The sequence below is a fragment of the Cuculus canorus genome, chromosome 18, assembly GCF_017976375.1.
Source record: "Cuculus canorus isolate bCucCan1 chromosome 18, bCucCan1.pri, whole genome shotgun sequence".
NCBI lineage: Eukaryota > Metazoa > Chordata > Aves > Cuculiformes > Cuculidae > Cuculus > Cuculus canorus.
The window spans coordinates 8,515,910-8,541,288 of record NC_071418.1 but is presented as its reverse complement, the minus strand read 5'-3'; the positions used below and the strand labels follow the sequence as shown (position 1 = coordinate 8,541,288).

The window sequence follows — 25,379 nt, the reverse complement described above, 5'->3', positions numbered from 1 at the left end:
TGGTGGTGTTTAAAAGACAGGTAGATGAAGTGCTTAGGGATACAATTTAATAGTGGACAGGTATGGTTACACTTGATGGTCTCAAAGGTCTTTTCCAGCCTAGCGATTCTATGATTCTAACAAACAGTTCTCCACCTTTTGTCACATCTTCCTTTCTGCTGGGTCCGTGGCTACATCCCCATTTGCTTTGTGACTGGGAACACTGAGGTACAGAAATCTGCTTCTCCCTTCTCCTAAGTGCCACTGTCCCTTTGCCAGACACCCACCTCCTTCCATGCAGAAGGCGCTGCAGGTGTGACACTGGTCTCCTCTTGCAAGAGGGTGCTCTTGGGTCTGGGCACAATCACCACTTGGTCTCTTTGATGCTCTGCTTGAAGGCTGGGAGGCATTAGGAGCATTCCTTCTCTGTATATTCATATCAATGTTCAAATCCTCCATTTATGAAAGTTCTTGATATTTAGCTGCCCTTTTTTGAAACTCCATTTTCCCCTCTCAAAAGAAGCAATATGAAGCAGGGAGTAGCTAGGGTTGACAAAAAGGATTTTCCCTCCAGCCTGTTTCTTTGTGAGCTCCCCTGCCCTAGGAAAAGGCACTCTGGTACATCGTCTTCCTTCGAGAGGTCCTGCCCTGAGTGTGAGTCAGCCCTCGCAGGTTCAAGCTGCTCCTAAACACGGTGCTTCTTCACTCAGAGCAACTAACTCGGAACAGCGGGTTGAATTTGTTGACACATCTCGGAGAGATCTCACTGATTAACGTCCTGAATCTCAAACACAGGCTAAGAGCATGAAATCCGTAACAGGGGTTTAGATCAGAGATAGCATAATAATACACAGAACTCTTGGAAACAGTTTCAAACCATGTAATGTCTATATTCTTAGTGTTCCTGACAGTGCTAATGGAACCAGCTAGTTGACAAGATCTCTATATTCAATTCTCTGGTTGCTTTTAAACCCCTTATCATGTAGACTACAGCGCATTTAAATATTTCAAGCCTATAGGAACCGAGATCTTGAGCCTGGTGAATCACTGTCACTTCTCCCTGCTCTTCCATCACAGACAAAGGCTGAAAAGCCTGCCCTGAAGGAGAAGTCCTTGCAAGGGGCAGGGAGGGCTCAGTTTTACTGGTGGAAGGGAAGGTGGCACAGGCCAAGAGGAGGATGTGAGCTGTGTTTCTTGGCTTTTGCATTTCTGTTCTGCTTCTCAGCAGCGTAGGGAGGGGAATGATAAACCTCTGTTTGAGTGTTTGAGGCAAGTCAGGGAATGCTTATCACTTTGCCTCATCCCACAGGGAAAGGCATATGAGAGAGCTGACCGTGCAGTGATTCATTAAGAAGCTCTGCTCCCCCCTGTCAGAGCCTTACATGGTGTATAGCTTGCGCCTGCTGCCTTAATCCTTTGAACATGCTGGGTCAGTTTTTCCTCTTCAGTTGGCTTTAGCTGCACGCGCTCTCGGCACATTGAGCTGCCGAAGTTTCCCGGGCTCCTTGAAGGTGCAAAGGCGAGGTTTTCATTTCTGCTACTTATCTGGTCTGTGTTTCATGCTTTATTTGTAAAGGGTCCAACAAAAGCAGAGATGGTGCCCCTGCCTTTTCCCACCAAGCCCCACGTGCCCGTGCCATCATGTTTACTCTCTTAAGGATTCACGGCAGGCAGCTCTGGGATTTCATGCTGAAGCAGTCAGGGATATTTTCTCTGGGTTGTGAGGCAGCGAGGGGGAAGGTTCCCGAACCCCCCTCCGAGTTCTGGCACTGAAGCAAATAAATGAGCTGGAAAAGGGCCCTTCCCAGCAAGGGCTGTGCGTGTACTCACAATGGCATGTGCTCTCAGGAAGGGAGAGGTCCTCATCCAAACCCCACACGCAGCTGGATCCAGTGCCCACTTCACCTTCACCTGACTCATTTGTGGGTCTTCACTCTCTGATGTTATCATCTGCTTTATTTTTTTTGCTTCCTGCCTTTGGCTTACGATCCCCGTTGCTGATGTGGGACAGAGACCTGCTGGCAGCGAACCACACGAAAGCTCTTGGAGCACAGACCCTTAGGGGCAGCCTCAAGAGGGAGATGCCAGCCTGGCTCTGGCAGAAACAGCTTCCCTAACTTGAGCTGTGCTCCCCAAATGTGCTGTGGTGAATCCACGGGGCACAGGTCTCCGGGTAAAGAACAAGATCATCACAAGATTTAGGGAAGGATTGATGCTGTTGTGACTCCTGTAGGAGGGAGTGCTAAGACTGGAGCCAGAATCTCCTTGAGCCAGTCCAGCATCTCAGCAGTGTGGGGAGGGTACCCAAAAGCAAGGGCAGCCGTCACATCCTTAGATGTGATGAGAGTGGTACTAATGAGAGGCTACCATCCCAGGCTGTCCACCATGGTCCCATCACACCTTTCACATCTGGCGCTGCTGGGGTCGGAGAGCTGCTGGCACCAACTCCAGCCTGGCCTTGCCCTCCTCACCCTCCAGCCCAACCTCCTTCCAGCCCCACAGTGACCTGCAGGAGCTGTCAGGGAGGTGTTTGTAAGCCCACTGCCAGTTCCAGAGAACACTTCACTCTGCCAGCAGCGTCCTCTGTGTTATGTCCTGTCACGCAGCCATCTGCAGGCAAATCGAGCACCACCTCACCCACCACAGGACAGGATCAGCCCCAGCACCCCGAGAGCCTGGCAGGTCTCAGCACCTCGATCCCCATCCAGGGAAAAATGGGCAGGGGGAAAAAAAAAAAGGGTGGGCATTGAGGATTTTCAGGGATAACTCCGGAAGAGTTTGGATCTACCTAAAGCAGATATATAACACCACCGTTCTTCTGGGGCCAAAGGAAGAAGAACAGTTCACAAACTCTGCGGTCACACGTCCTGCCCATGGGTATCTGAGAGCAGCAATCAGCCTTTTGTGGCCTCTCCGTTCCTTTTTCCTGCCTGGCTTTGCCACAAGTTCTCTGCCACTTTCCATCGTATAACACCTGGTTTGTGCTGTGTGTGCTGCAGTTTATTTAACAGCTAGTTAAGTCAAACGAAGGGGTTGACTTCTCAGGCAGTGAGTTTTCTTAATTATTACCAAAGAATTTTGCAGTTTAATTTTTTTCCAATCTGTGGAAATTTTGGGGACTGCAGAGAATGGAAGCTAAATTTGCTGGACCAAATAATCCTTGTTTTTCCTATGAGAATAAGCATGATGTAAAATACACCAACGACAGTCTCCCAGCTCCCCAGTGCACAGGTTCAGTGGCACATCACACCATCAGCTAACAGCCTCACGGCAGGATTTGGCCCTCTTAGCTTCTTCCTGGAGCTCTGAACACCCTTTAAGACATCGCCCCACACTGTCAATGGTACCCTGTACATCACCACATCTCTTGATGCTTCCTTGTGAGGTAGGCAGGATTGAAAAAACATGTAATTTCCAAAACATTATTTTAGGGAGAGCAACAATGTCTGAGCAGTCACTGTACATCAGTACTACAGCTGTTTTGCTGAGTTTGGGCAATGCTCAGAGCTGATCCTCAGGCACGGGTTGGTCCGTGTAAGCATTGCTGCCCTGTTGTGTTTCACTGCAATCCTTTCAGGGAGGAGACTCTGCGTTTCTGCTTAAAATCTAGACTGCTCTTTTCAGTTCAATTTAGTGGTGAGGCCAAGCAATTCCAGCCAGAACACAGTCCCATCGCACAGGGAACCGGTCAGCACGGTGTGGTGGAAATGCAAGGCTGGTTTTTTTTATCTCCACAGACATGTGCCGGACTGGTTTTTGTAGAATTTTGTTACTTGTAAATCTGATTAAACAGATAAGAAATTAAGTGACAATAATTAATACAATTTATCAAATACTGGGTACCAGGAGCCCTTCTGCTATGGTGGTGATCTCAGCCGTGACAGGAGAAAGCTTTGTAGAAATAACACTTCTGGGTAGATGGATGGTATTTGATCTTAATTTTATTTGATCTTGGAGTATCGGAAATTGGCTGCCACATCCCAGCATGGATCAGGCCCTTGAGAAGTGAGCTTCTGCTCCAGGCTGGGAGATCAGCAGCAGGAAACCATGGAGAAGACAAGAGTGCACAAGTTCGTTGTAAAGCAAGTATAACCCACCGATGTAATGTCACTATAAAAGAGGAAAATGCAATACCAGGGTGCTTGGGCTCCTCCCAGTAGCGATAGGGAGAAACTGGTGCCAGGAGAGACTGTGTCGGGGAAGGTGCGCACGGTTCTGGTTGCCTGCTTCAAGAGAGGCACATTCATTGCTTTCTGCACATAAGCCTGGGGTAAATACCAGGGCTTAAGAAAAGCTGATCTTGGCTGTTTGAGCTAAAGATCTTTGCTGGCTAAAGAACAAATGGGTATAAATGGGTCATTATTAATTTAATCTGAACATTTGGAAATACAGTCTGAAGGTCAGGAATGAGATACAGGAACAGCCTTCCCATTGAAAGGTGGAGACGAATCAAATCGCTTTAAAATGGAGATGATTCCCTGGAGAATAAAGGCACGTTGCTGTCTGTAGGGTCAGGTCCAGCGAACCGCAGGTTGGTGGTTCCCTTTTTCCACGAGTTTCCCAGTGTCAGACACAATCTGTCTTGCGTAGAGGGGACTGCTGGGGCAGACGAGCTGAGGAGAGCTGTGGTTATCAGTCCTTTCTCTGAAATTCTCTCATGTCTCCAGAATGGTCTGTTTGTTTTGCTCAGTCTTTCATCTCCCAGGACACACTAAAGTCCCATTTTTATTTCCAGGCTGGGAGTTTCTGGGTGCTGGGAAGAGGCACTTCTGCATTGTGTTGAAAGCAGATGGAGACGGTTTGCTGAAGAGTCACATTGTAGCTCTCTGTGCCTCGAAAATAGCAAATGTTCTCCCAGAAGTTACCCCCAACCAAATCTCTGTACCACACAGTCCCACAAGGATGTTTCCCAGGGCAGAAAGCACGTCTGCCACATACAGCTCCTGCAGCTGGTCCTCCCGATTCCTCCCCGAGCAGCCCTGCTGTGCACAGCCCCAGGGAATCCCAGCTCCACTCCCAGGTAGGGACAAAGGGATGCTCAGAGGGCTCAGTAATAGCGGGGCCAAGGGAAAAGACAAGCATCACCCACACAAGAACTCAGTAAATCCTTCTTATGGTGCACTCAGAGCACAGAAGAGGCGGGAGCCTGCTGAGACGTGAGTTGAGGGAAAGAAGGATGTGTTTGTTGCACATTAGCACAGGGCAGCAACAGCTGCTCTCATACTGAGGAGCTTTTAACCTCCCTTTCCTGGTGAGACCCAGCAAGTCTCCTCACACAAGCACTTGGCAAGGGGGAGCACGGAGACCCCACAGCCAGAAATCGGGCCGCTCCCCTAGGGCTCTGCCAACGTTCCCTTAATCATGAGCAAAGAGTTTAAACAACTATTGCTTGACTTGGCTATTTGTAGCATTCACATTGTGTGACTGATAGTTTAACTCATCTGCCATTGTTTCTCTTCCCTAACTGGATGGCTTTAAAACAAGAGACCCAAAAATACACTCTGGTTAGAAATATCAGATGAATATTCACATGGGATTGAATTCGCATGCTTCTGCCTCGCGAACACTTGCCCCAGCGTGGAGCTGCTGTGCACGTGCTCACCAGGAACCCCAGCACTCCCAGAAATGAGAGCAAGCTGGACATCAAACCATGCTGAGCACACATCTTGGCAAAGCTCCTGTTCTTTACTGTGCAACTGGCTCTGGGAGATACTGAGCAACTGCTCTGAGCGCCGGGGGGGAAGACTTTGACCTGGTTTTTTTGTGAGCTTTGTAATGTCTTCTGCGTATCTTCCATCGGAAGAAGTATTGAATCAGGTTCTTGCTGTGAGCTCCGTGCTGGACAATTGTTGCGTGATCAATCACATCATTGTGCTGATTGCAGACCGTTCAGGTCCTCTGACACTGCCTCTCCACCTCCTTCCCCTCGGGCTGCCAAGCAGAGGTGGAAATCATGGATGTAATAAAGAATTCATTGTCATGGCTCCTGTCTGGGCACGTAAGAATTGTGGCTAGCAGTCCTGCCCAGTGCCTGGTTCATGTCACAGCCTCTCTCTCGCAACACAACTGTGTTCACCCTCCTGCAAACCACCTCTTGGCTGGGCATAGGAGGCAGGAGGAATGCAATGCCTCGACGCATACTGGCTATAACAGCACCTGCAGCTGGGAAGTGGCTGGGTACCCTCACCTCTTCCGACTCTGCCCATTGCCTGGAAGGAACAAAAAAGGTCTGGAAGAAGTGGCTGAGAGAGCTGGGGTTGTTTAGCCTGGAGAAGAGGAGGCTGAGGGGAGACCTTCTTGCTCTCTACAACTACCTGAAAGCAGAGAGGAGGGAGCTGGGCTCTTCTCCCAAGTGACAGGGACAGGACAAGGAGGAATCGCCTCAAGCTGCACCAGGGGAGGGTCAGAGTGGATATCGGGAAGAAGTTTTTCACAGGAGGGGTCATCGGACCTTGGCAGAGGCTGCGCAGGGAGGTGGTGGAGTCTCCATCCCTGGAGGTATTTAAAAGACGGGTAGATGAGATGCTCAGGGACATGGTTTAGTGGCAGATAGGAATGGTTGGACTTGATGATCCAAGAGGTCTTTTCCAGTCTGGTGATTCTATGATTCTATGAAAGGTGCAGCTATGGTGCAGCGACTTGCACCTCAAAGTGTGCACCAGGCACCCTGCTCTTCTCACCACCCACCATGTCCCTTTGAAAATGTCTCAGTCTGTCTCTCCAGAGGCCTTCTGGAAACAGGACCTGGTGCCTGCTGCAGCACCCTGAGTCCTTGCAGGGAAATCAAAGAGCCAGACACCGCTGCATAACCTCAGACAGGAGGTGTATACTGCTGTTTGTGTAGGATGGGGAGCTTGCCTGGTAGGCAGTGGGGTGCCGCCCAGCCGGACACAGCACAGAGTTCCTCTCCACATTGGCGAGGAAGCTGGGCGGTACCGGGCTCAGGTTGACTGGCTTTCCATGAAAGTGCTGTGTGAGTTCCTGGGAACTACTGCACAGCCTCTCCAGGACAGGCTCTACCCGAGAGAGAAGGCATGGCTGGCAGGCTGGTGGTAGCGCAGAGACAGAGGCTGACATTGGCACACAAGTAAACCACAAGTAGCTCTGCCGGTGTATCAAGGGACAGGAAACCTATTTCAGGAGTGGGGTCCTGACCTGTGGCAGTCCCTGCTGGAGGCCATGCCCTTAATCAAAAGGACTTTGACCTCCAGATGGGTTTGGGCCAACAAGGCAGGTTTTGAGATAGGTAAGCAGAGAGCCCACTGCTGAACGGCTCAGTGCTTCGCATTTCTCCCTGACTACCTGGAAGTTATGAATAGTATTTCTACAAGAAAGGTTTCAGATCCCCCTGCCTCCCATTAAGGATCCAGGCATGTCTGTGTCAAGAGCTCAGTACTCAGGGGCTCGTTAGCACAGGGAAAACCAGCTTGGCCCACAGCCCCGCTGCCACAAGAGCATCCCCGTGGGTGCGGCTGTGTGGGGTAACTGCCCTCCCCAGTCTGGTGATTACCCTCCGACATGTGTCCATCTCGAGAGGAGCCTGGCTTTCTTGGCAAGGCAACCTTGCAGGGAAGTGCTTGGCAGTTGTTCTTTCCTTCACCTCTCCCCTGGCCATGCTGATCCCAGCTCTCTCCTGATGGCCTGACACCAGCAGGCACTCAAACACCCAGCAGTCACGATTCTTGGCTGGAAGAATCATAGAATAGTTTGGGTTGGAAGGGACTTTAGAGATCATCCAGTTCCAACCCCTCTGCCATGGGCAGGGACACCTCCCACTGGCTCAGGCTGCCCAAGGCCCATCCAACCTGGCCTTGAACACCTCCGGGGATGGGGCAGCCACAGCTTCTCTGGACAACCTGGGCCAGTGCCTCACCACTCCCATGGTGAAGAAATTCCTCCTTATGCCTAGTCTAAATCTGCCCCTCTCCAGTTTACACCCATTCCCCTTCGTCCTATCACTACAAACCTTTGCAAACAGCCCTTTCCCAGCTTTCTTGTAGCCCCCTGCCACGGTTTATCCCCCAGTCCTGCCGCAGGGCGGCACGTGGCTCATACACAGCCCAAGGCAACCACCTCCACTGCCTGCCCACAGGGTTGTCTGCGTTACAGACGGAGGAGAGCGCACACAAATCACAGTCAGCTGCACTCCCAGGGCTGTTGGGATGCTCTGAGGAAAACCCCCTGTTAGCAGGAGTGGCAGGAGCAAGCGGGTCTGGGCTGCCTCTCTGTCAGCATGGGATGTCCCAGGCAGCTGTTGCGCAGACAATGTGAATAGGAACACAAATCAGCCAGGTTGGCTGGAAGAGCAGCCGTGCCTCCCCGCTTGAGTCACTGCGCCGCTTTTGCTCTGCGGTCCAGGATGAGAGGTTCCCACAGCCCAAATGCTGCTCAGGGGAATTGCACCTTGCAAACTCTTCCTGCATTGTATGCCAAGGCACGTTTCCCTGGCTAGAAGGACTCAGGGCAGGTTTTGTATGCCGGGTGTTGCCAAGTCACTCAGTGAGACAATTCCCAACCCCTGGTGGGTCTATCCTGATGGGGTGGACCTCTTGACAGAGCTGGCTGAGCAGCTCAGGGGAAGAGTTTGCAGCAGAACAGTGCCAGGATGAGATTGTTCAGTATTTAGTAGGGATGCAGGTGAGATCCTGTTCTGGTGCCAAATCACACACAAAGGGGATTTGATCACCTCTTTTCTGCAAGCGTCTCACTGCATGGTAAGAAAGAGAGAGGGTCATGCAGACCTCTGATTCTCTCTAAGAGGAGGCTGGTCCCTCTCGATGCAGGAAAGGGCTCACAGCCGAAAGCCTGGAGCCCAGCTACATTTGAAGGATGAGGTCAGGACCTGCCCCTTGCCTCAGCTTTTCCTGCTGCCAGCGTACGTCAGTAAAGAGGATGATGTCCAGATGGGCAGGAGGGGCTGAAGATAGGTCCTACCTCACGGGACTCCCCAATGCATGTCTGACGTAAGTCCTCCAAGGGGCTGAAGGACTGATGTGCGTGGTTCCCCTCTCAGCTGAGTAACCTCTCTACGATGGTATTGTGAGCAGATGGCAGCTGAGAATGTGATGTGGATCTAAGAAACTCAGGGAAACACAAATATTTGTGATATTAGAAATAGCTACAAAAATATAGACCAATAAAAGCCTATGATTAGGCTTATAATAAGAAATGCATTCCAGAGCTGCCGCTGTATCTTAGCTTGCTTGGGAAGCTGGCATCTTGGCCTCCCTCTTCCAGGGCTGGTTTTCCCCAGAGGATTGCTTCAGCTATGTCTTTCCTGTGTCTATTGTCTGAGATGTTGAATCCTTTCCCTGAAGATGGAGGAGGGGGCACATGAAACAGTGACTTCTGAGGGACTGTGTCCATCTTCATCAGATCTTGAACACCCCTTCCTGTTTTCTTCTCCCTTTTAAAGACTTTCCCCTTGGAGAGCAACTCTGAAGAAGAGGCCTTGTGCCAGGGGTTCAAGAGTATCTCGTTGGCAAAGCCTGCTGCTTTTCACTCTGTCTCACATTGAAATTCCTGCCTTTATTTGAATTAATTTTATATTTAAAGGCCCTTTGTCTTCATGGGGTACTCATGAAGAAAAGGACAGCTCGGTAGCTCTGTTTCAATGATCTGAAAGACCCCTGATGCCATCGCATTGGCTGTAGACTTTGGCTTTGCTTGTTGCAATAAGATAGGCAGATCAAGAATAGTAGAGCTAGTGCTGAAACCGGGGAAAGGATCTTAAATTCACCAATTCAGGGCACCAACACACCCCTATTTATGCAGCCTGGGCAAGTGTGTGCTCCAGAGGACTAAATAAATTGTCACTGCATCCTCATTTCTGACCTTGGAAGCCTTCTTTCCTTCTGTTGGGCTTATAAACAATGTTTTCTACATCCCTTTCTTTTCTGCTCTATTTGTGTTGCATTAGTCTTTATTTAGTTGCTCCATGTACAATCTGTAGTCACAATACTTCGAAGCAATTGCTTTTCTTTTTCAAGTTCCGTGAATTCCTCTCCATCCCAGCTCCTGTCAAGATTCAGAAACTTTCACAAGCGGACAAAAACAAATCTCTTTCTTCTCTCCCAGGCTGTAGTACAGGCTCGCTCTTGGTCATGTGGTGTATGGCCAAGAAGGGAAGGGAAGTGTCCACTCCAGAAACCTAACGGATAAGGCAGCTCTCTGCTTGCTCAAGGCAGTGATTGGATTCACCAACCAGCAGAGAATCAAGCAGAGCTTTGGGTACCATTCAGTTGATTCAGTCCTGTATTGCTTTTCAGTAGATCTTACTGCAGTTTCTCATAACGCTGTGGAACTGCCTTCTGGAGGAAAACTTCTGTCTGCAGAAACCTAAAGTATTTTCCTACCCTACCATGCAGGATGGGAGACCATAGGCACTGAGAAGCAGAAGCACATGGATGTATTCAGGATCTGGAGAAAGGAAAGTCAAAGGGGTTGGCCATCCAGGTCTAGGAGGTGGGACTGAGCAGGGCAGCCAGCGAGGGGAGGGATTGTGGGACATGCCTGCCATCTTGTGTTCCCAACATTTGCTACTGACAGGAATGCACATGCGGTCATTCCCATCATGTCTACTGGTTGTCCGCTTTGTCACTATGGCAATGGTGAAACCCCTCCATTAGTCTGTTGGGAGGCACTGCTCTTTCCAAGCTGAAACTGCCCGTCCTCTCACAGCAGCTCTGACGTGTTTGCCTTTCAGAGACGTTAGTGAGTCTAGTTGAGGACAACTTTATATAATCCTCTTAGCCAATAGTTTTCTTCTGGAAAAAAACAATTCCTTTCTGGAAAACACTGGAATCAAGCACATACGTCTCCAAATGAGATATGAGCAGTCTGTAGCGTGGAAGCAAGGTTTCCCTTGTGACTGCAGCTCTGTGTGCTCACAGCACACACCAGCCCAACAAGCTGCCTGCTCCTGCCTCTTTTCCTTGGCCCCATGCACCATCCAGAGTAGGAAGAGCATGTTTGCTTGCATTAAGTTTTTTAGCATCCAGTTTAAAGACTGTCTCATTTTTCCCCATGGTTCCCTCCAGGGATTCACTTATCACATTCTTTAGGTGACATTTTTGTCACTTGCTTGCACCTTGGAGCACACACACACACAAATCAGAGTTAGGAATAAGTAAAACTATTCCTTCCAAAACAGAAACTCGTTCTTGTCAAGATTCCCATCTATAAATATCTCTGAAAAGGACAAGAAAGTTTACCTTGGCATGAAAATGTGGGTACCGTGAGGAATGCCAGTTTTCAGTGCTACCAGAGTGGCCCCCCCAGTAGATGCATACCATGGGTGCATACGTCCTGCCCAGAATATGGGCCTCTCCTGTCCCTGACTGTGCACTGCGACCTGTAGATTGGACACGGCTGGTAGGCAAAAGCCTGTAGAAAGCTACAGGGTGCTTTAGGCAGTCTGACTGGCTGGGCAACAATGCACAGATTCCAGAAAAAATGCCATCTACAATGAGGTAACGAGAATACGAGGCATGTGGATGTGAGCTGTACAGACCATGACAAGGGGCGCCCCTATCCAGAGGAATTTAGCATCTCAGTAAACTGCTTGTGGGAGGGAAAGCGGGCCAAGAAGTGACTTGCTGGAGACGGACTTCCCTGAGCTGCCGGGTGACAAAGGCAGGTTCCCTGTGCATCGGTGCCAACCAATGCACCGTCTCCTAAACTGGTTTCTCCAACTTGACGTGCACCCACCACCTCCAGAAACTGGTGGCCCTACAATCAATGTGTGGCAATCTTGGCTACTTCTTGGACTCCCATTGAGCAGCCCTTGCTTTCTCCATGGAAGTCTGTCCCATGGTTGGGAGAACTTCTCTTCCCTTCTGCCCACAGACATATCCCACATCCTTTGAACTCTGCGCTCACAGGCCACTCTTCCATGGTCTGCATGCGTGCAGGAGCAGGTAAGAGGCTCAGGAAGGGCTAACTTTCCTGGGTGGGTTTGTGCAGTGGAAGTGCCTCTTTCTCTGGCTGATATAACTTCCACAGACATGTGGACATCCCCCAAATCAGGTTTCTTTTCGGTAGCACATGTGCAAGAGTTCACCCAACTTTACTTCTCCAAAAAGATCACCACTTTCCGAAGCAGCTGCTCGGATGTGGCTGCCTCTGGCACGCCTTGGGGATCAGAAAGAAGAATGAAAAGGACATTCTCATCCCGGGCACATGAGACACTAAACTGGGCTCTGTGACGGGAGACAGACCCTTATCACTGTTATCAGCTAGACCCCTCTCAGAAAGGACCACATCTGGGATGGCTGCTGGGACTGCTGATAGAGAGGTCCTTAGGTCAGACCATTTCTGAATAAAGCCTTCTATCTCAACTCAAAATCCTTTCCCATTCTGCCTTTAAAACAAAGTCAGGAGAGCCTGAGCCCTCTGGGCGGGAGACGCATTTGGCTAATCTCTGTCAAAGCGCAGCTGACACCTGTCAAAGCGATAGCAGAGGTGGCTTCCCAAAGAGGCTTCTCCTCGAAATCCTCTGGGGTTCACAGTGAGAAGTAGCCAGCGTCCCCCAGTCCTTATCTCCCAGCTGAGCTGAGAGGAACCTGAGGTGTGTGAAGGTGGCTTTATCTCTCCAAGTGACAAAATACCTCAAGTAAATAAGCTACTGGGTTGGAGGAAGTCCCAGATGAGTCTCTGGGGCACATTTTGAGCCATCACAGCTCCTCTCTGAGAAGTTCATGGAGGACTGGTGTCTACAGTCAGCATAAGTTTTCTTCACATCCTGCAGAGAACAGGACCACAGCACAGAGCAGATGGCTGGACTGCCCATAGCAACCAGGACATCTGACACTCGTGGTGAAGAGAGCAATCAGAGGAGGTGTCTCCCTCCATTGGACCTAGGCAAGGACAGGTTGACACAGTCTTGTCCAGAAGTAGGTCCCTTGGGACGGTGAAGTGAGCTGTCACAAAGATGTTGGTAGCTTGCAATGATAAGACCACCTGGAACACAAGCCAGGTCCCCCTGTGGTGGAAGCCTCCATACAGCATCACTCTAGGTGCCACCAGGACTCTCCTACATTTCATTTCAGGCCAAAACCTGTCCACCACTCCTTTCCCAAGCAGGAAACACAGCCAGGTGTCCCATCAAAGAGTAACAATCCTACCACGCACTTCTAGATGGAGATAGAGAAGTTTGCTGGCATGCTTACCAGGTTACGCTCTCCAGGGGTGATAAACATCAGCTCAGAGAGGAATATGACAGAGGAGGATGGGCAGTGCTGTACCAGAGCAGTCATCTCCTTCTTTTAGCTCTATCCCAGCTGCTTCCCTGCTTCTCCTGTACGAGGGAAACTGCTGACCAGAGCCACGGGGTCAGAGCTGCACTTGGAGGAGCAGGCAGTCCTGCCGTGCCCCGATTATGTCATTGGAAGCCAGACAGAAAACCATTTTTTTTTACATTTTTTCCCCAAATGTCATTTCCATTAGGTCGTCTGTTTTGGCCAATTTAAGCTCTCAGTAGAATTCCCACCAAATTTTATATCAACTATTTTAAGGAAGAGTTTAAAAAAAGTGGAAGAGTTTGACTAATTTTAAACCCAGTTTCCCGAGGGACACTTAATAAAACATACACAATGTCTAAAAACCTTTGCCGTTTCGAAGAGTTCAAAATAACATTCCAGAAGGGATCTTTAGAAAAATGTTCCTACACCGGTCCTGTTCCCGCCGCTGGGCTGGGCCGCCTCCCTTTAATGCCTCACATTTGTTTTCTATTTAGTTATCAAACCTACATTAAAATCAAATCTCAGCTTAAACGAAATCAAACTAACCTGCCCCCTTTCATTTTCAGAATATTTAAGGCATATTAAAGGAGAAGAGCCCGTCTATTTTCATTTCCAACGGGGCCAGGTACCAGAGCTCATGAGCTCATCCCTCTGAGCCTGTGGGATGGGGATGGGGCTGAATACACCTTTGCTTTCCCTCCTCTCACACCGCCGTGCTCTGCACCAGCGGTCCCAGAGACGCTCCAGGAGACAGGATTTGGGCTGTCCCTGCCAGCCCAGCTTTGATAGGAAGGCTCTCCGGCTGCCACTTGCAGTGGATTCAGTAAATCTCATTTTACACTAATCCAAGCACTCTGCAAATCTCCCTCCGTAGCTTTTGTCTGGAGAAACTGGATGTGTTCAGAGACGGTTTTATTAAAAGAGGCTAAGGAAGAGGTATCTAAATCACCCTGCCTGGCAGCCTGGTGAAATTACCTGTGCTCAGCCCAAAGAAAAAGCATCGAATCTCTTGCGGAATCCCTTTCCTTATATGAAAATTAAAAACCATCCCTTACAAAAGATGTGATTCTTTTTCCTGCTGTAACTTGTCACTTGGAACGCACTCCCCTCCCTCCCAGCTGTCCCTCTGTCACTGCTTCACTTGCGCTTGTGTCAACAGAGTTGGGGCTGCCCGTCCCCAGCTCAGAGGCAGGTTGGTTGTTTGGGGTTTAATGTTAGTGACGATATTAGATCTAATTTTTAAACCAGATCTTAATCTGGTTTATTCCCGGTTTTCATAGTAGGGATTCCCTTCAGATTAAAACATCCAATTCTTAATTTTATTTCTTTATAAAGAAGCGAAAATTAAGAATTCAGGTTTCTGAGTCAACGTCTGCCCAGAGAGCGTTTACCAAAACATTAACTATATAAGTAACTCAATACAACGATTGCCTTCTTTTCATTAACAGCAGATAACATTTCTTTTTGTCAACAAAGATATTTCAGGTTTATTGAAGCGTAGTGGGATGTGTCTAGGTCTCAAGCACACAAACAAAGCTATAAATAGTTAGAGAAGATAAGAAAAGTAACTTACATAAATATGAGCCTAAAATGAACGCAGAACCCAGGAATCCTTCCTTGCTCCCCAGTATATTTAACATTTCCAGATGTGCCTGGATGACCAGTTTGGGATTAGAAGTCTGAAGCTGCATGACGTGAGGCCCACTCTTCAGACAGAATAAGTCAGAATAAATGTCCTATAGCACATCCGCTTTTCTACTGTTCTCCCTGACCCGAGCCAGTATTTAGATATTTTATGAGAGAGACATCTTTCACTTGGTTTTGTCTATCCTGCTTGTCACTGACAGACAGTTTCCTTTTCTTATTGTAGCTTCAAACTCTTCTGTCCTTTTGGACTACCAGGTCTTGCGGTCATCAACACTGAATAGGCTTAGATATTGCAGCAGACCAAGAGTCTCACTGTCCGTGATCCTTACATTAATTTGCTTGTGAGCTGGGTTCAGAAAAAACGCCATGTCTTGCAGTCTGTGGCATTTCCCTGCAGGAGCTCTCTGGCTGAACCTGAATGTGTCGTACCTTGGATGTGAACAGCCCCAACGTGTGTTATCGGTATTATCCCACACAAAGAGCCCCGGGGATCACTTTCTGAGGCCTTTTCCAAGGAGATCCAGATTAATTAGACAGACCGACAGCATGTTACTTGAAACAAGACTCTACAGTTCTATTGTACAGTGGCTAAACTGGCACATGCTCCAGCAGAGCTTCACCATCCCATGGGCACGCAGGCCAGACTGACAGTGGGGTGCTGGGTCCACACCACCCCATAGGACAAGAGAAGCATTCGAGATAGAGTTAGGTGTTAGAGAGAAGCCTCTTTGGTCTGTTTTCAGTGACCTGATATCTATTCACCAAGCTCACATCCACTTCAGCCTTTGCATTGCCACCCCGAATGTTGTCCTCTCTGTGCCAGGCGCCCAGAGGGACACCGACGTTAGATGACACAATTTAGGTTGTAGTTGTACAGTAAACATTATGTGTTTCTGCCATAAGATCAGGCTGAAGCACAACAAGGAATCCATCCCTCACACAGCCTTAGAGAGATGATACCTGCCGTGCTGTCCCAGCGAGCAGGGTACGAGTTGGCAATAGCTCCACATCTGAAGGCCTTGTTAAGTCACATCCCAAGAATGGCAGACGTCATGCTTTTGCCATAAACACCATAACTCCGTAATATATCTACAGAGCTTTGGCTGCCCAGCTGGGGAGGGCTTTAGAAGAAGACCAGAGAGAAGGTGAGGGCAGGGCAGAACAGGGCTCGCTCCAGGGTTCAGCCCTGGCGCTTCTGAAGTTTCTTTGTACCACCAAGCTTTTCTAGCCCATTCTGCATGATTTCTAATGTCACTTTTCACTACTGCTTGTGTCTCTGTCTCCCAGAAAGTCAGATCAGCTCTTTTCCTACCCTGCTGCTGCACTGCTCTCGGTTCCCCAGGAATCCCTTTGGCCCCCACCTGTCCATTCCCTCTACACTCACCTTTCCGTGCTGTCCAGGACCAACTGTCCTCTCTGTCCCTTGGTCTTTGACACATCTAGTGGGATGCGTCTCCTCTTACCTCAAGTTAGAATCTAATCTTTGCTGTCATCTGGGCTTCCTCTGTGCTTGATGGAAAGAAAGCATTTCCTCCAAAGACCAGCTTCTCGCAGTCTGAGCTCAGGGTGGAAGAGAAGCAGAGCAGATGGCCCTCTGCCAGCACCTGCTTTTGTCCTTTGCCTGTGCAGGAGACCTAAAGGGTGAACTCTGCATCTAATTTTCGGACAGTCAAGTTGGGAAGGATGAACGTGGCTCTCTCCGAACAGCAGCCTCGCTGCTTACAAGAGAGCTGGGGGTTGAAGGCAGCCTGGCCTCATCCCAGGGCAGCCACCTCCTCCAGCACAGGGAGGAAAAGCCCCTCACAGCCAGCCCGGGCCAGATGAGGCATTCTCACAGAGCCTCTTCCTTCTCATTCAGAGATGTGAGGCTCTGAAAAATCCCTCAATACTTTCAAAGAAGAGGGAAAAAGAAGCTAATTTCTGAAAAAAAAAAAAAGATTTGTAAGAAATTGGACATTGTAAAGCACAAGGATGGGCACCACCTTTTGGTTCATCTTCCCTCAGAATGGAAAGGAAAAGGCTTTTTAGAGCAGTGTGTGAAATTATTTTATTTCCAAGAGTTTCCTCTTCACCTGCATTATGGTGTTAGATCTGTGTTTACACAGCGTTTCAGAGCCCCGTCCAGATAACTCTCCTGTTTGTTTACCAGCCAGAAGTGACCCTGTTACCATCGCTGCAGGGTCTCCTCCTCGCAGAGGTACGGCCGCGGGGACACCCAGCTGCGCGGGCTGGGGTGCAGTGCTGCTCTGTCTCTAGCCTGGGCTCTATCCTCAGCATTCAGAACAAAACAAACCTATCCCGACACGTTAAAAGCTTATCCCTAGCATTGATTGCTATTTTCATAATCTTTAACAATAGTAGAATCATGGAATAGTTTGGAAGGGACTATGAAGGTCATAGTAGGTAAGTCCCATGGTTCTATCAAACTTGCCCCAATTTCTCTTTTTGTTTATTTGGGTTTTATTACCTTGGAAGTCCTTTTCTGGGAATTTTGCATCTCTGCTGCATTGCTGTAACAAAGCCTTTGCTCAGGTTATTCACTTCCAAATCAGTGTTTTGCAAACTTGGCACTGTCTTATCCCTCTGCCGCTGAGAGAATCTCTCTCCTGCTCAAGCAACCTAACCTGGTTGAAGCAGGAGACCTGGGCAGGCTGCTCCAATCAGGATTATCCACCAACCCTCCAAGCTTCATGGCAACGGAGCTCCCAGTTCTGCTCGAGCAGTGACCAGTGAAGGGAGACGCCTCAAAGACCTTAGGAGAAAGGCTGGCAGGGGTGACTTTTGCAGCAGAATGGCAGCTGTCCTTGGAGGGCTGCAGGGGCGCTCGGTATTCCCAGGAAGCTGATAGCTCACACGCTGTAAACCGTGCAGTCCCTGCTGTGGGTGATGCACAGATATGTGTGGGAAGGGAGAACTCCCTGCAGCCCCGATGCTTACAATAGGCACTGCGGAGCAGGCGGCCAAGGTGCACCACAGTAGCAGCCTGGAACCTTATAAATAAACAATACAGACAGACTGCAAAGAAAGGTTCCTGCTCTTGCCTTGGATCTGCGTGGCAGCGCAGGTCAAGCTGCTCCCCAAAAGCCGCCCTGTGCGAGCGAGGGGCCACAGTGTGCAGGGTCCCCGCAGTGCAACCGATGGGTACCCAGCAGTTCTGGTGGGTAGAGACCGTGCCCTCACCACATCTCACAGTGCTTTGGAGGAGGCAGAGCTCTGCAGAAGTTCTAAGCTCTCTGTTGTAAAGCATTGTCTGATCTTAGGGACCGAAGTGGGAGAATTGGGCTGGAGAAGGTCTGTGTGTGAGGAAGCTGGAGGAACTGATACCTGGGAGCTGGGGGGCTTCCAAGGTGCTCCTGAGGAGATAAAGGAACTCAGAGGGCTGGAAGCAGGGTGCTGGACAGTGGAGACAAATGCCATCATCCACAGGCTCCTGTTCTACCCCAGATCACCATGGCCATGCTCCTGTATTCCTGCCAGATGCTCTGGGCTGAGGAGATGCTGGAAAACCTCTCCTACACTGGTGAAAGGTCCAGGCTCAGGTGTGAGGGGTAAGCAGCGTCAAGGTAGGGCAATGAAAACATCTGTGATGGGGCCAGCAGCTCTGTGAGGGCAAGGACATGCACGATGGGATCGGAGGAAAGTCCTGTCCTGGGAGGATCAGGTGGGATCAGCATCTGTGTCCCCATGCCTGTGGAATGCATCTAAGCCCAGAGGTCACCTGAGTGGGAAGGCTGGCAATGCCGCAGGCAAGGTCCTCCCGGAATCCGACAGTTTGAGTGAAATTTGGGATCCATCTGCCCCCTCTTCCCTGGCCAAGGCAGACAAGCAATAGCCCAAGCTTCAGTGAAATAATGCATCTAATCCGCCTGAGTAATGCTAATGCAAGCCTCTTGATTAGTGTTTAGAAACCAGGCAAACAATTGATTTAAAATAATTGGTAAATTATGATTAAATAAAAACATTTATACAAAAGAGTTTGTCATTGATATGGTTAAATAAATATTTGTAGAAGTAACTTATACTTGGCCCCGTGCCTGGGCGATGAGCTTTCTTGGGCTGGCTGTGGTTTCGTTTTAATAAAGACCAGAAGGCATTCCAGATATACATAATGCTCCCAGCCCATCCGATGTATATCTGGGCCTTCAGCTCTGCTCGCCACTAACTCAGACCCAGCTTTACTTCATATCGCCTGCTAGTGCCTGTCACGCCCCCTCCAAAAAAACAGAGGAGTATAGAATGGTTTGAGTTGGAAGGGACCTTAAAGCTCATCCAGTTCCACCCCCTGCCATGGGCCGGGACACCTCCAGCTGGATCAAGATAACTTAGGGCTGAACCACCAAACAAGTGGCTGAGTGGTGAGAGTTTAGTGGGCAGGAGGGAGGGGAACGGATGGAAATATTCAATTCGTGGCTGAACGCGCGTTATTAGAGCAGAGGTAGGGCTGGGTAGAGAAACCTCAAGCTTTGGACCTGCTGCAGGGCTTATAGCAACACATCTCTTCTCTGGCCCTGCTCGGTGGGAGATTTCCAAGAGCTTTACGGAGAGCTTAGCCTCATTACTGCTGGGTAGAGATAAGGAAGCTGAAAGGAGAATACGTGATGTGCCCGAAGTCCCTCTGCAGAGGGAACAGAAGCCAGGGCACTGCGCTGGCCAGGGTCAGCCTTTGCAGCTCTCCAAGTTCTCTGCCCTGCTCAGGCACATCCTCCTCAGGTCTGTTAGCCTGATGGCTTCTGCACTGCCTCGCTACTGACCCACTCCCATGGACTAATGGGATTTATCCAGCCCCTCCTGACACCTGCGTGCTGCCCAGTATCTCTCTGCAAATACTCAGTGAGCAGAGGGTGAGGAAAGGCACACGGGCCAGAAAAGGATGGGATGTGGGGACTCTCGGCTGCCATAGCTTTGCTCCACCATCTCCAGCCAGCCACCAAGCTACTGAAGGTGGCCAAGAAGGCCAATGGCATCTTGGCTTGGATCAGAAACGGTGTGACCAGCAGGTCCAGGGAGGTGATTCTCCCTCTGTACTCGGCACTGGTGAGACCGCACCATGAGTACTGTGTTCAGTTCTGGGCCCCTCACCACAAGAAGGATGTTGAGGCCCCAGAGCGTGTCCAGAGAAGAGCAACGAAGCTGGTGAGGGGCTGGAGAACAAGTCTTATGAGGAGCGGCTGAGAGAGCTGGGGTTGTTTAGCCTGGAGAAGAGGAGGCAGAGGGGAGACCTTATTACTCTCTACAACTACCTGAAAGGAGGTTGTGGAGAGGAGGGAGCTGGGCTCTTCTCCCAAGTGACTGAAGACAGGATAAGGGGGAATGGCCTGAAGCTCCTCCAGGGGAGGTTCAGGCTGGATATCAGAAAAAAATTCTTCAGGGAAAGGGTCATTGGGCACTGGAACAGCTGCCCAGGGAGGGGGTCGAGTCACCTTCCCTGGAGGTGTTTAAGGAATGGGTGGATGATGTGCTTAGGGACATGGTTTAAGGGAGTGTTAGGAATGGTTGGACTCGATGATCCAGTGGGTCCTTTCCAACCTGGTGATTCTGTGATTCTGTGAAAAGAGAAATTCTCCTGCTGTGGCAAATTCTGTGAGGCACAGAAATATGTGGCTGCACTCAGGGTACATCTCTCTTGGTTATGCCCACATGGAGTCAGCAAAGCCTGTCCCCATCCCTCCTCCCCATCAGTTCCACACACAGACCCTGGGGACAAGAACTTCATCTGCCTGGGCACACAGTGCTGACCCTCCCCCACGGGCAGTGCTCTGCCCCTGGTGTCCCCCAGTGATCATGAGTCGAGAGGCAGTTCTTGGCACCTTTCATCCTACAGACATCACTTCTGTCTCTGGGCGATGTCCCGCCTGGCCCTTTCCCCCTGTTCTGCATGGACAGAGGAGGTCTCCAAGTGCCTTGAACTTCTGCCAGTGCAGTCATAGAATCATAGAATAGTTTGGATTGGAAGGGACCTTAAAGATCATCTAGTTCCAACCCCCGAGTTCACTTGACCTGAGAGCTGTGTTCGAGCCAGCAACCCCATCGAGAGCATCACCCTTCCTACTGACCTCCAAGGCCTCAGACCAGGTTGGGACTTTGAGCCTTTAACTCTTCTTTCACCACCTCTGATCTGCCATGCCCTGAAACTCCTGGAGATAATGGAGTGGCTGCAGCCACTGCTGTCCAAGGGCCACTCAGTGCACCGTGAGTGAGCTCCCCACTCTGACTGCTGCCTTGAGCCAGCGAGACAGTGATGACTGCCCGTGCATCCACCATCCCCACAACCTGCACCATATGGGAAAGGATGGGCAGGAACTTGGGCAGACTCCACCGCAGTGCCCGGCTGCAGCAGCTCTCCACTCTCCCTGTGCATCCCTGCTCGGTAAATACAACAGGCAGAGTTTTACAATCAAATATTTATGCTGGTAAAAAAACATTTTACATAATCTTTAAACAGCTATGTCATGTCCCTATTTTCCTTCTCTGATCTCCCTGTTTTGAATTGGGATTGGAGAATTTAACGTATTTACAAAGAAGTAAATATTATGATGAAAACATCAGGCAGCTTAATAGTAGCCTTAGCAAAGTGCAGAAGTATTTTTGTGTTCGTGTTGTCAATTGCATAATATCTTCTGGACCTTCATAAATTAAGGGACCTCGTTCGGGAGCTTGCAGCACTGTGATAAATAGTTCACAGCTCAGATTCAAGTGAGGCCAGTCTGCTGTCAGAACAGGGAGAACTCACGACATGTCCATCATAAATTCCTGCCCTCAAGCTCTGTGAGGAGATACAAGATGACAGAGAGGTCAAATACCTGACAGACAGTGGCAAATTCAAGGTAGGCCAATGCCTCTGTGATGGTGCTTACCGGGGCTTGATGTAGTCAGAAGGTTGTGTTGGACCATTCGTGCTCACAGCTTGCTGACCAAAGAAGTACCGTGCTCTGGACTAAGTCCTGAGCTAGGACCAGGCTGGGATCATTCTGAGCTTTTCCCCAGAGACCACCTCTGTTTCACAGTGACAGAGACACTGCTGCTTTGCTACCTCCTGCTCAGGAAAGCTCTGCCTGCCCCAAGTCAGAGTGAGGAACATCCCAACTCTTTGCCATGTGAGAGCCAGAGGACTTCTTTTCTGTGCAATTCACCCCTGGGCTGAGTCTCAGGTATGCAAGGAGAAGCCCATTTCTTTGCAGGCTCCTAAAGACCATGTCCGATGGCACAGTGGAGCACTGCTGGGGCAGTTTCAGAGCAGGAGATTCATATCTGCCCTTACTTCAGATGATTGCAGTGATCTGTGTCTCCATCATTGGGATCCATTAATATGCAGGTCACCTGCACATTGTAAAAGTCTCCCTTGAGGGGAACTTGTTTCTTCCATTCTATCAAAGTGATGACATCCTGGCGGTAGGTATCTTCAAAGGATGTCCAGAGCTCCTTGTGAGCCTTCATGTCTGGTTTCCCTCTAATGCCCGCCCTATACTCAGTTTATCACAGCTGTGTTGTTCATGAATGGAAGAGTGCACTCCTGAGCAACATATTTGTGAAGGCTACTCTCTCTCCAGCCTTCCTCCTTCCTCAGGCTTTGGAGTTGTACCAGCCTGAGGACATTCAACACAGAGCTCTGTGCCAGTACAGCTGTATCTCCCCACGGGACCTTCATCAGCACAGCTACACAGGCACGCAGCAAATTGTCGCTAGCCTACACATGGGATAGGGAGAGTCAGGGTCAGTACTTCATCCCATCGGACTTGTCTTCCAAGAGCACGCTGTGGAGATTCAAGAAATAAGGCCATGGCAGGAGGGCTTTTCTCCAAATGGAGCTGCCAGGTGCGAGAGAGAAGACGCCAAAAGCAAACTGGGCTCGTTCTTACGAGAGAGGGCAATCTGAGCAGATGTGATTGGCAGGATACCAGGGCTGGGGAAAAACTGTTTGCTTGGACAGTTGCAAAATGTTTACAAGACCTTTTACTGGACTCCACATCCAACCCAACTGAGTCTTACAGTGAATTCATTTTGGCTGAATTCAGGGGTTGGTTGATGACAATGCTGATAAATACGCTCTGTCCTGGCACCAACCACCAGCAGTAGCTGGAGTACGTGCGTAATATGGTTGGTCTTCTTTGGTGCAAAGCTGGATCTCCTGCGCAATGAGAAAGCAAACGGGAAGGCAGTGAGAGTGAATCCGCTGCTTGAGGCTGAGAGGGCAGGAGACAGAGCCCAGCCTCACCTGGCAGTGCCGCCCTGGGGATGGCATACAATCCGTCCCTCCGTAAGGCTAAGGCTCCACAGCCTGAGACCTGCTGGAGCCCGGCCTTCTGTGGCACCAACACTGTGTCACACACTGACCCCTCCAAGTCCCCAGAGGGATCTCACAGCTACTTCAGCTCATTTGGGTCTTTTTCCCACAGATGCAAATCTACATAGAAACAAACAATCTGCTTTAAAATAAATCACTACCATAAACAATAGGGTGTGCTGGAAGATTAGAAAGGATGGCTTCCTGGTATCTGATGAGCAACACAGAGCTGATATCCTCATGGCTTTGGGGTGTGACTTCTCAGTTCAAAGGAATTCCCTACCATGACTAATTTATTCTGGTATTTAAGGCTCACTCCTTCACTCACTGCAGTCGATAGGATTCAGATCAGAGCAGAAATTCCTATAGCAATGCTGGAAGCTGGAAAACAGGGACCAGTCCTGGTCTTTGCAGGCTTTGGTACCTATGTGCAACTGGTGGTGATGCCTTCCCTTTTCAGAGCTGAACAGTGACTGTGGTGCAGTACAGTGTTTGGTGGCAGATGCTTCCAAGACGCACGAGGGCTGAGCTGTGGGAGCTCTGGAAACACATGAAGACCTTGTGGAGGGGTTCACTGTTTCTGGCCTAAGACAGATAGCCTCTAGGCAAATGGCTCAGGGTCTGTGGTGTGATCTCGGTGCCTCTCCTCCTTGCCTCTAGTTGGAGGTTTGTGGGAGATAGCTTACCTCTGTTTCCGGAGAACATCGAGAATACCTGTGGTCAGGGCTGATTTTCATGTATTGACCAGCACAGGGAAACCTCAGCTCTGGACTGTGATTTCAGCTGTTGAGTCAGTTGTGGAGATGAGTCCCCTCTTAGAGGTTGCATCACCTGCTAAGAAACAAGTGTGGAAAGTAAACCAAGAGCTTGCAAGGTTTGGACACTGGTATTCCCTGGAGAAGGAAAGGGAGAGGGAGGAAGAGAAAAACACGTCTTGTAGCTCTTCTGAACTCTCTTCCTTTGTCAGTGCTTGGTCTTGCAGAGCATGGTTTGTGACTGTTCAGTTTTAGGGAGAGGAGAAGGGATTTCTAAGAGCAAGTCCTGGAATCAACATCTTCACCATCTCAGAAACCTGAGGTCGACTGCTAAAATGCCCTCTGACCACAGCCCCTGTGTGCCTGATTCCTTCCCACACACCCCTCACAGGAAGAGTTGGTTTGCCCAACCCACGCCAGACCGGTGACAGTGCTTCCCATGGAGGTTCCTCTACAGGAACAGCACGAGCACAGTGTTTACAAGGCAACAAGAGAACCATCTCCTATCCCAAACAGGTTCAGGCATTGTTTAACAATCTGACTAACTGGCTTACTTCATTATCACCTAATTCCATCACCGGTTTATCTCTGTATTAATCAGAGTGGAAAATAACATGCTGGGGGGTAGTTAATTCTCTGAGAGGGTGTCAGGTGGGTAGGTGGCAATAGAAACAGAAGTAGAGTGCTTAGTGGAGCTCATCAACTGGGATGCTTCTCCCCTAAGCACATGGACAATTTGCCTTACCTTACTCACCTGGCTTGGTAGGAGGCACGGCCCTCATTTGGGATAAACAATTAGCACACTAATTAGCATCCCAAGCTACAGCCATTGCAAGCATCAGCAGAAGAGCAAGAGGTGGGAAATGTGGTGGCCAGGTAATAACATCTCAGGGTATAGTATTATGCTGGAATCTGTCTTTCCTATAAATGTGATTAAGTAGCTGTTGAAGTAGCATTGGAAGTGATTTTAGAAGAAATTTGTCAAATGAGTAGTAACAAATCTCTGGGACTTGGTAGTCCTGGAGGACTGCAGAGCTCTGAAATGTTCAAAGGAGCGCATCTGCTGCTATGCATGGTGTAAGACCCAATATTCTTACCTGCTATGGGTGCAGGAGAGTGGTAAATCTAAAGCTCATTTTCACAGGAGGTTCTAGTGAGGACCAAGAAACTGTAAATGAGTAGATGTTCATTCTAGTTTGCAAATTTGTTGAATAGATTTAGCAGAAATATGAAGGAACTGTAGGTATAAGGGTTATCGCTCTATTCCCACTAATTGCTCAAAAGTCTTTGAAGTATTCACTGACAGTATGGATAAGAGTGGGCCCAAAAGCACAGTGGCTGTGGGTTTCAACCAACTTCTCAAAGAAATTTGTCCTCAGGCATCTCTAGTTCCAAGCTTGTAGGTGAGAAAAGAAGAACCTTCCAGGACTAAAGACTTGTCAAAGATGGGAGTAAATAAATAGCCATTTTTTGCAT

General features: G+C 49.4%; 1 protein-coding gene and 1 long non-coding RNA gene across 10 annotated transcripts in view; one reads left to right on the top strand and one right to left on the bottom strand.

Moving 5' to 3' along the window:
- MYOCD (myocardin) overlaps positions 1 to 25,379 on the top strand; it is a 250,145-nt gene that overhangs the window by 182,821 nt on the left and 41,945 nt on the right. The gene's annotated exons all lie outside the window — the stretch shown is intronic.
- Positions 17,115 to 24,937, bottom strand: LOC128854045 (uncharacterized). Its single transcript, XR_008452952.1, has 3 exons — positions 23,835 to 24,937; positions 23,080 to 23,268; positions 17,115 to 22,992 (listed from the first exon to the last, which is right to left on the bottom strand). It is a non-coding gene; the product is annotated as an uncharacterized LOC128854045 (long non-coding RNA).